The sequence below is a fragment of the Mytilus galloprovincialis genome, chromosome 2, assembly GCF_965363235.1.
Source record: "Mytilus galloprovincialis chromosome 2, xbMytGall1.hap1.1, whole genome shotgun sequence".
Classification (NCBI taxonomy): Eukaryota; Metazoa; Mollusca; class Bivalvia; order Mytilida; family Mytilidae; genus Mytilus; species Mytilus galloprovincialis.
In genome coordinates, this window is record NC_134839.1 from 89,147,085 (window position 1) to 89,164,681 (window position 17,597).

The window sequence follows — 17,597 nt, forward strand, 5'->3', positions numbered from 1 at the left end:
CGAAGATATCACCACCCCAGTAGTTAGCACTTCTGTGTTGACTTGAGTTAACATTGATATGTTCATAATAATAAATTAACTGTTAACAAAACTTTGATTTTTTTAAATACTAAGGCTTTTCTACCTCAGGAATAGGTTACCTTAGCTGTATTTGGCAAAACTTTTATGAATTTTTGGTATCCATGCTCTTCAACTTCGTACTTTATTTGGCCTTTTAAATATTCGAGCGTCCCTGATGAGTCTTTTGTAGACGAAACGCGCGTCTGGAGTAAATATAAGATTGTAATCCTGGTATCTATGATGAGTTTATTTAGACAATGAAAACTGAAAATTGATGAAAAAGGGTTTCAAAAAGTGCAATATTAAAGTAATATTAATTTCATCAAAGAATGGTCGCATATATCATGTGGATTCTGTTTCATTGTTCTGAATGACACCAATTTGTCAAGTAATTAAATCAGAGATGAACTTCGTAATGAAAGAAAACATCAGTAAGTAAAATTTTTTTCTTTTTTAGATGGAAGAAATCAAAAGCCAATTCATCTGATGTTTAAGCTGATAACATCGTTCTATAAGATGATGATAATGAAGAAGATCATAACGATAAGAAAACAACGGTCATATTCAGTGCTTGGTACAGACATTTCCTTAGGCAGAAAATAACAATGATGACTCGGTAGAAAAGACAATAATACCGGAAAACGCATGGAATTTAACCAGCTGCATTGCAACACTTGACAGATTCATATGTGTTGCATACTTTGAACAGGTCAAAAGCTATAACGTCTAATCAATATATGACATTGAGATCAATTTCAAGGTTATAAACCAAGGACCTCAAATCAAAAGACCTTAGGTCTAAATTATATTTGGGTAATGAGTTATATCACCATAAGCATATTTTTAAATACAAGAGGGGAGAAAACAAACTCCCTTTTGCATTCAACATACCCTTGCAATCAAAATTTACGTGTTACGACATGTCACAACTAACAATTAAGTAAAAATAATTTGTCGATATCTTTTACAGTTTTTGGATATAAGTAAAAATAAGCCAAAATAAAAAATTCAGAATATGACCTTGACCTTGACCTAATTTTATTTTTTTTGGACCAAAGACCTCAAATCATAAGATCCTAGGTCTCTATCACTTATGGTTTACAAGATAGAAATGCATATCACTTATATCAAATGCATAAGGGGAGATAACTCTCATATTTTTTGTTGCGAAGGAGATTCACACATTAGATAAACAGTGAATAGGGAGATAACTCTTACAAAGAAAATGGTTCGGCTTAGCAGGGTGAAATTTGAAAGCGCATAAACTATATGATACAATATGAAAAATATCTAAGCGACATATTGCGAAACACAAATTTCAGAAGTTGGCAGAAAAAAAATAATAATAATAATAATCAGAACAAATACAATAGGTCTTTCCACAGAAAAGTGGAAAGACCTGATAATCAGAAGAAATACAATAGGTCTTTTCACAGAAAAGTGGAAAGACCTAATAAAAATGGCCTTTCTATAAGGATACTGTTGCACCGTATTGTCATTTTTTTCTACACAAGTAAATATCACTCTTAACGTTTTCAATGTGAAAATATAAAGGTAGTAATTAAAACTATTGTCGTGGCTAAATAACTCTTAACTGACACAATTTATATTGTCCAACCCATTAACAGACTTTATTACCCAAATATTCATCTAAATGTGGTATTACTCAAGTTCTATTACAACTATGAAATAGTTCTCAATGTCGATTTATTTTGTGTCCTTTAATGATATCTAAAATGTTTTTTTAACCTTTTATCCAAAAAATTGCGTATAAACATAAAAACCATATACTTGCGTGATGCCTTTTAATTTTACTGAAAACTGCGCAGGCTATGAAATTTTTTTTTTTACAAGTGGAAAGTGTCCTATAATAGATATCATTTTGTCAGACACTTTTCTTTTTTTGATTTGGTTCTCATCATATGCCAAAAATCTGTATATTCAACCGAGTTTAACATTAAATTGTGGATTTTACTCTTAACAGACGTACAACCAACCCGATTAACAGACCAACCGCTCATATATCCGCATACTCAAAATAGATTAACCGACCAATCTCTCGGTTAGCCGAGTTTCGGCCGTAGAATAGTTCACATTGAACTCCTTTGGGCTAGCCAGTATAATTAGTACATCATTTGTTAGATAAGAACGTATTTATCAGCCTTAAATTAATTTTCCTTAATATCGATTTGGACAACGTTCATTTAAGAAGAAATCTATTTCATTTTGCCTTTACGATTTCTTCGATGCTAAACCCAGATTGAATTCATTCAATTAATTCTTTCTCTTGTGATAAAAAGTAATAAATTGTTAAGAAGATATAATTTACTTTAATCCTACACACTGGATGTAATTGAAGTAAGTCTTTCTTGCATACAAGACTGCTAAAAAATGTTCTTTACACATCAAAAATATTTCCAGCCTCTGCAAAGCTAATATGTATGTTTAATCTTTATTCAACAATAATTCTTATGAAAGCTAAAATATTTCTATAGTCTTTAAACAGTTTAATTTATGGTTTCTTCGTTCGAAAAAAAACTGTGTAGAGATCATACAAAATTCTTGTTGATCACTAAGACGATTCCGCAATATCTCATCTACGAACCCAAGCAATATATACAGTGCATAAAATATATATAAACTACATAGTAAATAAAATATTGAACAGGCTATACAGTGAATTATATGTGAACAAACTAAACAGTGAATAATATGTGAACAAACTAAACAGTGAATAATATATAAACAAGCTATACAAAAAAAAACCCAGTACATAGAAAATAAAAAAACTGAGCAACACGAATCCCATCAACTTGAAACTGGGAGTGATCTGAGGTGCTCTGGAAGGGTAATCACATCCTGTATTACACGCGGCATCCGTCGTGTGGCTCATTCAAGTTCAAACCCGATGATAAATTTGGTATGTTACATTCAGGGAAAAGGGGACGGGATTGTCGAACATATCCTTTGTCATCTTTAAAACATACAACCAATTTGTGATGGCGTTCGTAAAATTAACGAAAGATGACTTCAACTTCACCACTTGGAACTCTCGGTTTCATAGCTTCCTTGTGAACAGCAACCTTCTATCATAGAAATAATGATAGAAAATGTAAACCCGTAATCCGTATGCAGGTGCTGCTGGAATGATGCCACATAGAAATGGAAAGTTCACAATTTAGAAGCTGAAATGATTTACTAGTATTATGTTATCGTGGTTTTTTTCATTTGAACCTCAAAGTCAATTTCTAGATGCAAGTCAAAATATAAGGCAGACACAACTGTATCTGTTTTATCATAATCTTAAGTTTGATGAAACACTAGTAGATGCGTTCATCATAGTCACTAACTTTTTATTTATTTGTTGAAAGAACACCATTTATATAGCGGGAAGTGGAGTTAAAGAACACTGCTAACTTCATTTCTTTGTTCACTGATTTCCAGTCTGAAGTCAGTCCTATATGAATAATGGAACGCAAGAAGAGGAGCACAGTTAGTTGCTATGAAAAATGCCGATTGTTTGTTGAAGAAAACGTCCATCAAACGTAGCAAGTATGTTGTCAATCAAGAATTCAAGCATCCTGATTATGTCAGTTTCACTCGGAGAATTGTTTTGTTTGAATCACAGTGGGTTTTTTTTTTTGTACAAAAGAAATATTTATCCCTCCCTAAGACAAGATAATTAAATGTATCTACGTTTTTTTTTTCTTGACAAAGCAGGATTAACCCTTTGAATTTGTCGTTTAGTTAGGAATGGGAAATAGGGAAAAGTGTATAAATGTCAATTGTGTTAACACTTTTGCAAGATGGAAGAGTCTTAGATTGTATGTACACTAAATAGTCTTTGATTGTATGTAACCTAAAATGTCTTTGGATTTTTTTAATATCCAAATATGATTCACGCCACCTCTAAAAAAAGTTAGTTATCACAATGACTTTGAAGCCCGGCTTTGACTGCTAATAAAATTAATGTTAATACGTTAGAAAAAGGTTCTTTAAAGTACTTAGAAGACCAAGCAATATGACGTTGCTTGTAAGGACACTTATATAGTTAAGGTATACAATATATTGAAGGAAAAGGCTTGTGATTAAATATGATCAAACTGAATACGGTGACCTATAGTTGTTATTTTCTGTGTCATTTGGTTCTTGTGGAGAGTTGCCTCAATGGCAATCTTACAACACCTTCCTTTTTTTTTTATAAATAATGAATAACATATGAACAAGCTTGACAGTAAATACCATATTGACAAGCTAAAAAAGGCAACATGAGTATACCGCTGTTCAATAGTTATAAAACGATTACGAAATCGGAAACTGAGGGAAACACAACAAAAAACAACGGCACAACAGAAACATTAAACTACAACAAAACAAACTCCAATATACATAGAAACAAGTTAACAACTACCATATTCCTTACTTGGTACAAATTATTTTAAGAAAAGATGTTGAACCTGTTTTAACTCACCTGAATTGAAAGGTCAAGTGAACTTTTCTCATTACTTGGCGTCCGTCGTCGTCACCATCGTCGTCGTCTGTTAACTTTTACAAAAATCGTCTTCTCTGCAACGAATGGCCCAAATTTAACCAAACTTGGCAGCAATCATCACTAGGGTATCAAATTTAAAATAATGTGTCCGATGACCCCGCCTTCTAACCTATATTGCTAAAAATATAACATAGGGGTAAAATGCCGTTTTTGCCTTATATCTCTGAAACTAAAGCATTTAGAGCGAATCTGACAGAGGTAAAATGTTTATCAGGTTAACATCTATCCACTCTTAAATTTTCAGACGAATCCATCAACCCATTATCGGGTTGCTGCCCCTGAATTGGTAATTTTAAGGAAATATAGCAGTTTTTGGTTATTATTTTTAATATAATTATAGATAGAGATTAACTGTAAACAGCAATAATGTTCAGCAAAGTAAGATATACAGATAAGTCGACATCACCAAAATTGTCAGTCGACCCCTTTAGGAGCAATTGCCCATTATAGTCAATATTTAACAATTTTTCGTAAATTTTTGTAATCTTTAACAAAAATCGTCTTCTCTGACACTACTGTGACAAATTTAACCATCTTTGGCCATAATCATTATAAGGTATCTTGGGTAAAAAATGTGTCCGATGACCCCGCCTTCTAACCATCATGGCCGACATGGTTAAAAATAGAACATAGGGGTAAAATGCAGTTTTTGGCTTATCTCTCTGAAACTAAAGCATTTACAGCAAATCTGACACACGGCAAAAATGTTCAGGAGATATAAATTAATCTGCCTAGAAACAAGTTGTTGGATTGCTGCCCCTGAATTGGTAATTTTACGGAAATTTTGCAGTTTTTTGTTATTATCTTAGATATTATTTTAATATTTTAAAATACCTAATACTTATAATGACGATTTTAACCTTATTATACATGACTTCCAAAACATAAGTAAATACAGGTGAGCGACACAGGCTCTCGAGAGCCTCTAGTTTTAGCTAGCCAAAACTGCTGCTAATATTATCTAATATGACAATGTTAAAAATACCGCTAATATGATAACACTACGTTACAGGAATACAGTACAAACAAATGCAAGAATACTCAGCACAGATACACGAAAAAATATTATACCGGTTATAGTTCATTATAACATGAAAAACGCATAATAAAAACGGACACCTCCCTCGAATTTACGATAACACACAAGGACACCCAATTCGCTTTAGCTTTATAAACTGCGCTTCACATGAATGGATCAACGTGACAAAGTAAATTTCCAAAACACGAAATAAATTTGTTTTATTTATAGACATATAAAAGACCATTTAATTAGGATATAGATTAAAATGATGATGAAGGGAATTTTTAACGACAAGGACTCGCACGTTCAGCTCGTGACCGGAGGCGATTGTTGAGCATTAAACATTTTCTGTTGCACTTGGTCAGGAACAGGTCAAATTTAGGCGCCATTTTAGTTGGCGACCATCTTGGTTAACGTGATTTTTTTTTTTGGTTTGATTTTTAACTATTTTGATGTTTCTTTTCAGTATGGAGTCCACAACGGCTGCTTTCAGGGCAAGGCTGATCAGCTGTGCAGCCCACTTACTACGACGATGTGTTGCTGGTGAATGATTCATTGACTCAGTAGTAGATATAACTGCAAATTGCGCTAAAACTACGATACAAATAACCCTTGGACGTCTGTACAGCATATGACATCCACTCATCCATATTTATGGGTTTCAGAGTTTCGTCGCTGACGATAATTTACTGTACATGAGCCTCTATTAAACTATTTTGTCGTTGAACCATTTGATCAGCGTAACATGTTGTAGTTAACGAATAATCAGGAACTGATCCAACACGTCCTTTCAACTGTAAGGACTGACACGTTTTCTTAACCACAAGACATATATCAAGAGGCAATCAAGTGCCTGAATCGTTCACCTGCAATTTTTTTATTTAAATTTTTCATCAAAGTTTTTAAATTAATATAAAAAAAGAAGATGTGGTATGATTGCCAATGAGACAACTATCCACAAAAGACCAAAATGACACAGACATTAACAACTATAGGTCACCGTACGGCCTTCAACAATGAACAAAGCCCATACCGCATACTAGTAGTCAGATATAAAAGCCCCCGATAAGACAATGTAAAACAATTCAAACGAGAAAACTAACGACCTTATTTATGTAAAAAAAAATGAACGAAAAACAAATATGTAACACATAAACAAACGACAACCACTGAATTACAGGTTCCTGACTTGGGACAGGCACATACATGAATAATGTGGCGGGGTTAAACATGTTAGCGGGATCCCAACCCTCCCCCTGGGACAGTGGTATAACAGTACAACATAAGAACGAACTATAAAAATCAGATGAAAAAGGCTTAACTCATCAGATGGACAAAAATACAAGTGGAATTAAGTTTTTAATTTATAGTTAATAAGTGTGGACACAAACCAGTGTGGATAGTATCTAGAATTCTAAGAGTATCGCATAAAAATAATTAACAAATTCAATAATATGTAATTCTGTCTTTGCTGAACATTTGTACTGTTTAAAGTGTCTCCCTATTCATCTATCATTTAACCGTTATGTTCTATTTAAGCCACAGTGACCATATGTTTCTTGACGTTCAAGAAAATAAAACATAAAATGCATACTATTCAACCTCAGGTTCATTTCAACCCACATTTGGCTCAATTTGCTTCAATAGTTTCAGAGAAGATTGTTGAAAGTAACCAAAATGATGAACAAATTATATAAAGTTACCCTTAAAGATAAAAAAACACCCTACGGGGTCAATTGACAATTTTAACTTCAACTGAACAGTTTTACTGTTTACAGTTTATCTTTATCTATAATAATATTAAAGATAATAACCAAAAACGGCAAAATTTCTTTTAATAACATTAACGGTACCAATTATCCTGCAACAGATGCGCATTTCGACAATACATGTCTCTTCAGTGATGCTCCTGGCCAAAATATTTGAAATCCAAAGCTTATATAAAAGATGAAGAGCTATAATCCAAAAGGTCCAAAAAGTATAGTGAAAGGAATCAGAGCTTTGCATGAGGGAGATACATTCCTTAATTTATAATAATTTCTAACATTTTGTAACAGCAAATTTTAATAACACAAAAAACTCCGTATTTTCATGCCAGTATCGAAGTACTGGCTACTGGGCTGGTGATACCCTCGGGGACTAACAGTCCACCAGCAGAGATATCGACCCAGTGGTAGTAATAACATTAACGGTACCAATTTTCCTGCACCAGATGAGCATTTCGACAATACATGTCTCTTCAGTGATGCTCCTGGCCAAAATATTTGAAATCCAAAGCTTATATAAAAGATGAAGAGCTATAATCCAAAAGGTCCAAAAAGTATAGCCAGATTTCCAAATTGTCCCTAAATTGATAATTTAATCAATTATTATCAATTCAGGGACAATAACATAAAAATCACTATTCCAGTTTGGCTGCAAGTTTCCAGGCAGGCATATCTTGTCCTAATGAACACTTAAGTTTATTGTCAGATTTGCTCATATACCTTGAGTTTAGATATATCAGAGAAAAACCAAATTTACTCCTATATTATATATCATACTTAACCATGGCGACCTTGTTTTTTATGAAAAATAATTAAAAAAACACAAACTCTATACAAGATATCCTCAGAATCATTTCAGCTTAAAAAAGGGAAGTTTGGGAGTTTGGTTCAGTTGTTTCAGAGTAGAAGATCTTTGAATTAATAAGCCAACAGTATATATACCGATGTTCAAAAGTCGTAAAATCGATTAAAAGATACAAACTAAAACCGAGGGTAACACATCAACAGTTCGTGATGGTGTTCATCAAATTAACGTAGTGTCATTTGTAATATTTCCTCCTCATAACTCTGTTGGTGAGGGTTTCTTCGTAAAGGAACACTCCTGTATATGAACATGCACAAGCATAACATATTAATTTAGATATGTTAACCCCGTACGACGGAGCAGAGGGTAGTATTTTAATAACATCATCTCCACTGTTTTGTCTGATAGAATTAGTGTGGTTCTTCACAAAATAAGAATTATTAAAGCTCTGTTAAATGAGATGGTGAAGTCGTTCTTTCAATTGGGCATGGGGAATAGTAGTGTAAATAGTTTACACCGACGGACGACGGACGACAGACGCCAAGTGGTGACAAAAGCTCACCTTTCCCCCTTTTAAGAAAGGTGAGGTAAAAATGAAATTTCGTTTGTTATCAGTGTTATTATTTGTATTTTCTATCCATGTCGGTTTTAATTCTAAATCAAAACTGTATAAAGAAAAAGATCCTGAGCATATAGTTGCTTTAAACTTGACAACATTTAAATTAAGTAACTGAGTTTTTCCTCTCTTAAACAGCGAATGACACAAGAACAAGTTATATACAGTGAATAACATATAAACAATGCATACAGTGAATTACAAGATAAACAATGTATACAGTGAATAAAATATAAACGATGTATACAGTGAATAACATATAAACAATGTATACAATGAATTACAAGATAAACAGTGTATACAGTGAATGACATATAAACAATGTATACAGTGAATTACAAGATAAACAGTGTATACAGTGAATAACATATAAACAATGTATACAGTGAATTACATATAAACAATGTATACAGTGTATAACACATAAACAATGTATACAGTGTATAAACAATGTATACAGTGAATTACATATAAACAATGTATACAGTGTATAACACATAAACAATGTATACAGTGTATAAACAATGTATACAGCGAATAACATATAAACAATGCATATAGTGAATTACATATAAACAATGTATACAGTGAATTACATATAAACAATGTATACAGTGAATTACATATAAACAATGTATACAGTGAATTACATATAAACAATGTATACAGCGAATAACATATAAACAATATATACAGTGAATTACATATAAACAATGTATACAGTAAATTACATATAATCAATGTATACAGTGAATTACAAGATAAAAAATGTATACAGTGAATTACAAAATAAACAATGTATACAGTGAATTACATATAAACAATGTATACAGTGAATTACAAGATAAACAATGTATCCAGTGAATAACATATAAACAATGTATACAGTGAATTACATATAAACAATGTATACAGTAAATTACATATAATCAATGTATACAGTGAATTTCAAGATAAACAATGTATACAGTGAATTACATATAAACAATGTATACAGTGAATTACAAGATAAACAGTGTATACAGTGAATGACATATAAACAATGTATACAGTGAATTACAAGATAAACAGTGTATACAGTGAATTACATATAAACAATGTATACAGTGAATTACATATAAACAATGTATACAGTGAATTACATATAAACAATGTATACAGTGAATAACATATAAACAATGTATACAGTGAATAACATATAAACAATGTATACAGCGAATAACATATAAACAATGTATACAGTGAATTACATATAAAGAATGTATACAGTGAATTACAAGGTAAACAGTTAATAACATTTTATCAAGCTATATCATTAATGAAGGATATCCACTGTTATGCTATTATACTTACTTGATAAGAATTAGCTCTGTGTTCGTATGAGGATTTCTTAGCCGTTGCTTATATCATAAATGTTTGTCTCATATCAATTTTATATCATACTTACTTTAAGCCCATATTCATATGATTTGAATTTGTTTTGACCAGCGACATAATCAAGAAATGCAAAAGAAAGACTATATAATGCTCTCCTGACTTTCAATGCTTATTTATAAATAAATGCATTTTGAATAAATGTGATTGGGAATACTTTCTGTTCGAAGTTTCTGTGCTTGAATTTATTAAGCAACAAGTCGCTAAGACTTATTGTTGCTATATAACACGTAAATGAAATTGGTTTTTACAGCCTATCACTTGCTCAAAGGCTAAGTGTCTGACTGTTTATTAATTTTATCGAGATTTCTATGGGCAGAAAAATGCTTTCGCTGAAGAATACAATGCGTTAAACCATTAGAATATGTGTAATGGATGTAATAACCTGGCTGACAATAGGTAGGAAATATGTTTACAGTTTAACTTTAGAGAAGTTAACGCACAAAAGTATGACAGATAAATTGGATAAAGAACCAGATTGAAATACATTTCAGATAAAAAAAAAATGTAGTATTATCTTCAAGCAAAGATTCACAAAATTAGCAGTATAATCTTTCTATTTTTTTATAACGTTACAATTGCTGAGAAAACTTTCGCTTTTAATATTGATATTGATTTTATTTGATACTTTGACATTTCTCCGTTTCTTTTACTTTTGATACTGCAAGTTTGGTTTTAATAAACTGTGAATGTCTTCTGCAAACAATGCACGCATTCCACAGACCTTCTGTGTGATTTATGTTTGTATTGAATGAATCAATTTTATTTCAACTATATATGCTCTATTGAAGACAGTAGAAAAGTGGTACGTTTATAACACATACCCCCTTATTTGAACAATTAATGATGGTCCCTTTTAGCACAATATAGATGTAATTTTTAACAAAAATATGTCTCTACTACACGGATGCACGGATCCGCACTATCATCACAATTAGAAAGATCATATCATAGGGAACATGTTTACTTAGTTTCAAGTTGATTGGACTTCAACTTCCTCAAACACTACCTCCACCAAAAACTTTAACCTGAAGCGGAACAGACGGACGAACGGACGGACGGACGGACGGACGTACAGACCAAAAAACATTATGCCCATAAATGGGACATAAAAAGTCGTTGACAGTTTTGTGTTATACTGGTTATAGTACACTATTACAAAATCTTATAAAACGGAGATTATACCGTACTTGAAACTTATTGTTGACTTGCAACACTATACTTCTTGATATTTGACAAGGTGAACATCTAGTCACTAGGTTTTTTCAAGTCGACAATCTTCCCATATATGAGGAATACTGTTTACTTGTGGAGAATTTTTTTTATGATTAAGAAACACATTTTAGCACGCTTAGCATTGTGTCATTATATTTTTCAGCTCTAGAAGCAATCTGTTTCTTAATACAAATTTCAAACCCTTTCCATTTAAGAGTTTGTTTTCTGTTGTTTATTAAAATCTAAGCCGTCAAAGTATAAATTGACTATATTGTCATATATAACGGAAACGCAGCCTACATGCAAATGCATTTTATCTTTCCATTTAGTTTTTCAAATGTTTCTTTTTTAATATCCAGATTAACATGAAAAAAATCTGAACAGTTTTATCTACTAAAAACACAAGAAAAGGTTATCAGTAAATATTGAGTGCTAGTATTAGAAAAAGACATAAAAATCCATGGTATGATTTCCTTTCATACAACACAAGTTTCTGGTATAATTCTCAACCCCTCGTGACCGAAGGAAGGACAAAAAAGAAATCAAATGTTTGGAAGCATAATACACAAAATGGCATAAAAAGAACTGCCATGTTCAATTTCCTTTGTGAATACCAAAAACAATGGCGTATATTACCCTAGGTGAAATTACTTTTAAACTATGCTACATGCACTTTTGGATGTGTTATATTTGTACCATATTTCATGATCAAATTAATTAATGGGATCATATTGAATCATATTTTCATCGTTTCTTTTTAAGTTTATATTATTTTATAGAGGTTTCACAATTGCTATTTTCAATTATACTCTAGCTATTCAGAAACATCGAATGACCGTTTAGAATGTTACTAGTATACGGTTTCGTCTGATTTTTTCAAAATTTGAATTTATATATTTTATTTTAATAGTTGTTAAGTAAATCGTGATTCTTTACTTTCATTTATATTCGTAAAATTTTGATAACTTTTAGTGTTGACAATGTTGGAGAATATGTAAAGCATAGACAAATATCTATGCCTTTGTTTTGTAAAAAGGGTATTACGTGAAAACCGGAAAACTACAAGACTGATTAAGATGTTTACAGAGAATCGTCTTCCGGTATTTCAGGTAAATACAAAAAAACTTTGATTTTCCCCGACACTAATGACTTTTTAAATGCGATATTTCGATAATTTTGTTGCCGAAGATAAGATGATTGCAAAATAGCAAATATTTCAAATCATTCTACATAATTATGTACATGATAGCGGAAATTGTCCAGTGTTATTTTCGAGAGAATTTCTTGTTATCACATATACGACCATATGCAGATGATACAATGCTGTTAAAAAATGACAGAATAATTCTTCTTTTATTTTAAACAATTTTTTAGGAAGATAAATGTTTTTAATTTTGAGTAACTTTTGAAAATTAGAATCCTGCATTATAGCATTAAAAATGAGATGAAGCTACCCGTTATATATTTTAACGACATAGGGCAAAGCTACTCGTAATGATTTATCGAACTAGAGTGAAGTTTCTCGTTATAGTTAAACGAACTACGAGGAAGCTACCCGTTATAGTTTAACGAACTAGGCTTAAGTTATCCGTTACACTTTAAAGAACTGGGATGAAGCTCCTCGATAAAATTTATAGAACTAGGGTGAAAAAGAGGGACGCAAGATACCAGAGGGACAGTCAAAGTCATAAAACGAAAATAAACTGACAACGCCATGGCTAAAAATGAAAAGGACAAACAGACAAACAAAAGTACACATGACATGTAACATATAAAACTAATGAATAAACAACACGAACCCCAGCAAAAACTAAGGGTTACCTCAGGTGCTCCGGAAGGGTAAGCAGATCCTGCTCCACATGTGGCACATATCCGATATCATTTGGGAAACGATTATTCCATAACGGTCAACCAACTCGTGATGGCGTCCATAAAATTTACGAAGGGATTATTTCAACTTCACCATTTGGAACTCTTGATTTAATAGCTTCCTTGTGAGCAAAAACCCTTTATCAAGAAAATCATGATAGGAAATGCAAGCACGGGAATATGGTATCAATTGGGAGATATATACACCGTATGCAGGTGCTGCTGGAATGTTGCTACTTAGAAATGGAAAGTTCACAATTGGAAAGCTGAAATAATCTCTTTTGTCGTAAAGTTTTGTTTTCAATCGACCCTCATTGTCAATTTCTAGATGTAAGTCAATATATGAGGCCGTCTTAACTTTATCTGTTGTATCCTTTATCTCTAGTTTAATGGGATAGATGCATTCGACATAGTCACCAAATTTTGAATTATTTAGTGAAAGAACATCATTTATATAGCGGAAAGTAGAGTTAAAGGATATTGCTAACTTCTTATCTTTCTGCCTAAGAAGTTCCTGAATGAAGTCAGCTTCATAATAATAAAGAAACAAGTCGGCAAGAAGAGGGCACAATTCGTTCCCATTGGAATGCCGATAGTCAGTTGAAAAACACGCCCTCCAAACGTAACAATTATGTTGTCAATCAAGAAATCAAGCATCTTGATACTGGCAGTTTCAGAGAACTTTTTTTTTAATCAGAGTGATCCTTTACAAAGTAGGGTGTATCCCTTCCCAAGACAAGATACTTGTATCTTCGTAGGCCATTCTTTTTTTACGAAACAAAGCAATACTCTTTCAATTTGTCTTTTAGTTTGGAATGTGGAATACTTGTATAAAGTGTAGAAAAGTCAAATGTTTTAATACTGTTATAAGATAAAAGATAGTTAGATTGTATGTACTCTAAAAGATCTTTGTGAAGTTACCCGTGATAGTTTAACGAACTAGTGTGAAGCTGCACGTCATAGTTTAACTAGCTAGCTAGAGCTAACTAGTGTGAAGTTTACAGTTGTCAATGTTCACGAGACTAGTCGGCATTTTATACGGACTTCCTATGTGTTAAACTTTATCAAGATATGATGGTACGGTGAACTATAGTTGTTAATTTCTGTATCATTTGGTCTATTGTGGAGAGTTGTCTCATTGGCAATCATATCACATCTTCATTTGTAATGTTATAATCATCTGTCAGACAGTGGAGATAAATAGTTTTTCCTTCTTTTTATACGAAAGTAAACCTGAGATGAATTCTCGTTAAGTCCTTTAAAATCATATAGCTCTTCATTCCTACAACCTTTGCTATACAATTGTCCAGAAAATCGCTTCAGACGCACAAAATTTATTGAAAGAAATTTATAAAATGTTTTGTATATCATTGTAGTGGTTTTTCTCATAATAGTCAATGATAATTGTAGTCTTAAACATACAAAGTGACAAATAAAATTGTTTTAAACGTTTTCTTTCCTATATAACTCTAGGGAATATAAAGACAGACAGACAGACAGACTAATGAGTATCAGACGATCTTATCGGATAATTAGAATGGAAGATTTTAGTAGACATACCAAATAAAGATGACTGTATATCATCAAATTGAACATTAACTATGTAGAAAGTAACATTATTTAATAAATAAAATAAGGAAAATAGAAAGGAATTAAATTTGCTGTATAACAGGAGTTATTGTCTAGGTGTTATCCTCCTGAAAAAGAAATAAATGTGATGAACAGACACAATATCAGCTTACATGAAATCGGTGTTGCACTATCATATGGTCCTTTATTTTGTGGTTCGCACCATGATAAACATTTATCTTTTTTACATCTCATTGATTAGCTGACATTTGCTGATAATACATAATTCATGAAATGTGGCTACAATCATTCATTGAACTTTTATATTAGACAGTCGAAATATACTTACGTTGACTTTGCAGTGAGGTAAATTGTGACATTACATCTGTTTTACACAAACCAACCATATTCCTAGAAATATGATCATAAACTTTATATGACGAAAGGTTAAAAATAGGAGGCGAATAGATATTGCTATTTTGACCAAAACAATATTGTTGCTACCGTTTTATCTTGATCGTTCATTTATTTAAAAATGATATTGATCCCTCTACCTTTAAGGGTACTTATAGAACTAAAATAAAAAGACAGAGTTGTAATTAAAAAGATATAAGGGGTCATCCATAATTGTCAACCATTTTCCAAAGTGTACAAAACGTACACTTTTTCAGACCCCCCACCCTCCCTCAAAAAGTGTACATCAACCATTTTCAGATTTCAAGAGAGGAATCAATCATTCTTAATAAAAAGAAGATCCCGTTTATTATATTTTAGTTTAATATAGAAATTTGCATTGAAAATAAACTAAAACATATTTGACTGTTTTATTTGATGACATCTGTCTGTGATGCTTGTGTTTTGTCAGAATAAAGAGTACAAAGATTAGTGTTTCCCCTATCACACAGTTGGAATGGTAACTCCAATGAAAAAGGGCACCTAGAGCATGCAAAAGATAAACAAAAGGGCACATAAATTATGCTATAAAGAATCAAAGAAAGGGAAATGCATGGTTATATTGCATTGGTAAAGGATGGACTGACAGTTGTTGTGGAATCAGAGCTCAAGACAGCAGTCAATAAAAGAGTAATGTTTTAAAACATTTAAAGTTTTTAAATTTCCCGCCTGTATTTCTATTTAAAAGGTCCCTGTAAATTTGCCATTCATGGCACTATTATCGTTTATGTATATATACTGGATATTTTTTAAGTTAATGTTAAACTTCATATGGAGGTGCTCCTAATTAAAAGAGGCTTATACTAAGAAAAATAAGTTTACTTCCGGTTTACTGGTTTACTATTTTGGAATGCATTACAAGAAAATCTTTTCACAAAATGGCGTCTTGTCAAAATCAAAACATTCAAAGAATTTAGTGTTTCCATCGATTTTGTTTATTAAACAGAGTGAAACGATAACGATCTATAATAAAGCAGGTGAAATTGACAACTTAGTCGGGGGAACTGAGAAATGCTTGCAAACTTTTTGTTTAAATAATTTTACTAGTTGACATTTTTTGAAAGATTTAGTTTTCATATGATTTGATCTTTTAATCGTTCAATCCGGATTGAGGAGAATGATGATAACGAAAGAAATATCATCAAGTGAAAATAATAAAGAGGAAATAAGAAGAGAAACACACCCAAGCCAATTCTCAATTTTATACATCGACCTTCCCTACCATGCCTAGATCTACGGACACGAAATAAATTTCGGAAATAAAACTTGAAAAAAAAGCGTACGGTAAAAATGTTGATTTTTTAACCCCCTCCCCCCGAGTGTACGTTTTGTACACTTTGGAAAATGGTTGACAATTATGGATGACCCCTAAGGGAACACAATATTCTTCGTCTATTTAGAACAGACGGCACCATTCTCCATATTCAAACTTACTGATTTCTCTGCTTACCCTTGCGGGCATTTATTCAAATATATCACCAATAAATCAAAATGCTGACGCCCGGACGAATTTCTATTCGAATTTATGATTAGCACTCATCAAACCTGCTGTAAAAGCCTAGACATGTGCTTCACCTTTTACAAACGGTGTATGAATTGGTTTTTTTCATACTCAAAGGAATCCTATTTGAATGTAAACATGAATCCTAAATATGTTTGACAGGTGAGATTTACGTCGCAATTTGTTTTCCATTGCAGTAATGACAATTAGACAGGTATTAACACTTAGCTGCTGGAACTGCATTGGAACTTTTTGTGAACAACAAAACACAGATGATAATACAGAAAAGAAAACATGTCAAGAAGGGGCGTCTTGTCAGGTAAGTGTATTACGATAAGAAGATCTTTGCTGATTTTTCAATATCGTTGTTTTATTCTTTAAATCTGTAGTTCTAAGGCTAAAGCTGCTAGTAAAATGAAACCAGACAGTCAAATGCTGGCAAATAAAGGCAGCAGTAGTACACCGCTGTTCAAAAGTCGTAAATAAAAACAATCTTATTGTATTTTCATGACTATTTGGTGGTTTAACATTACAAACAAACTATAGAATAAGAATAAGAATACTTTAATAATCCAATCATGGACCCTTGCGGGTTTTAAATTTCATACAATGATTACAATGATTTGTGTTATAACAATGAAATAATAAAATGAAATACATGACAATAGAACACCGAACAGTTATTGCATGCACATGGAAGAGAAAGTAATATGGGAGACAATTTCTGTAAGGATTA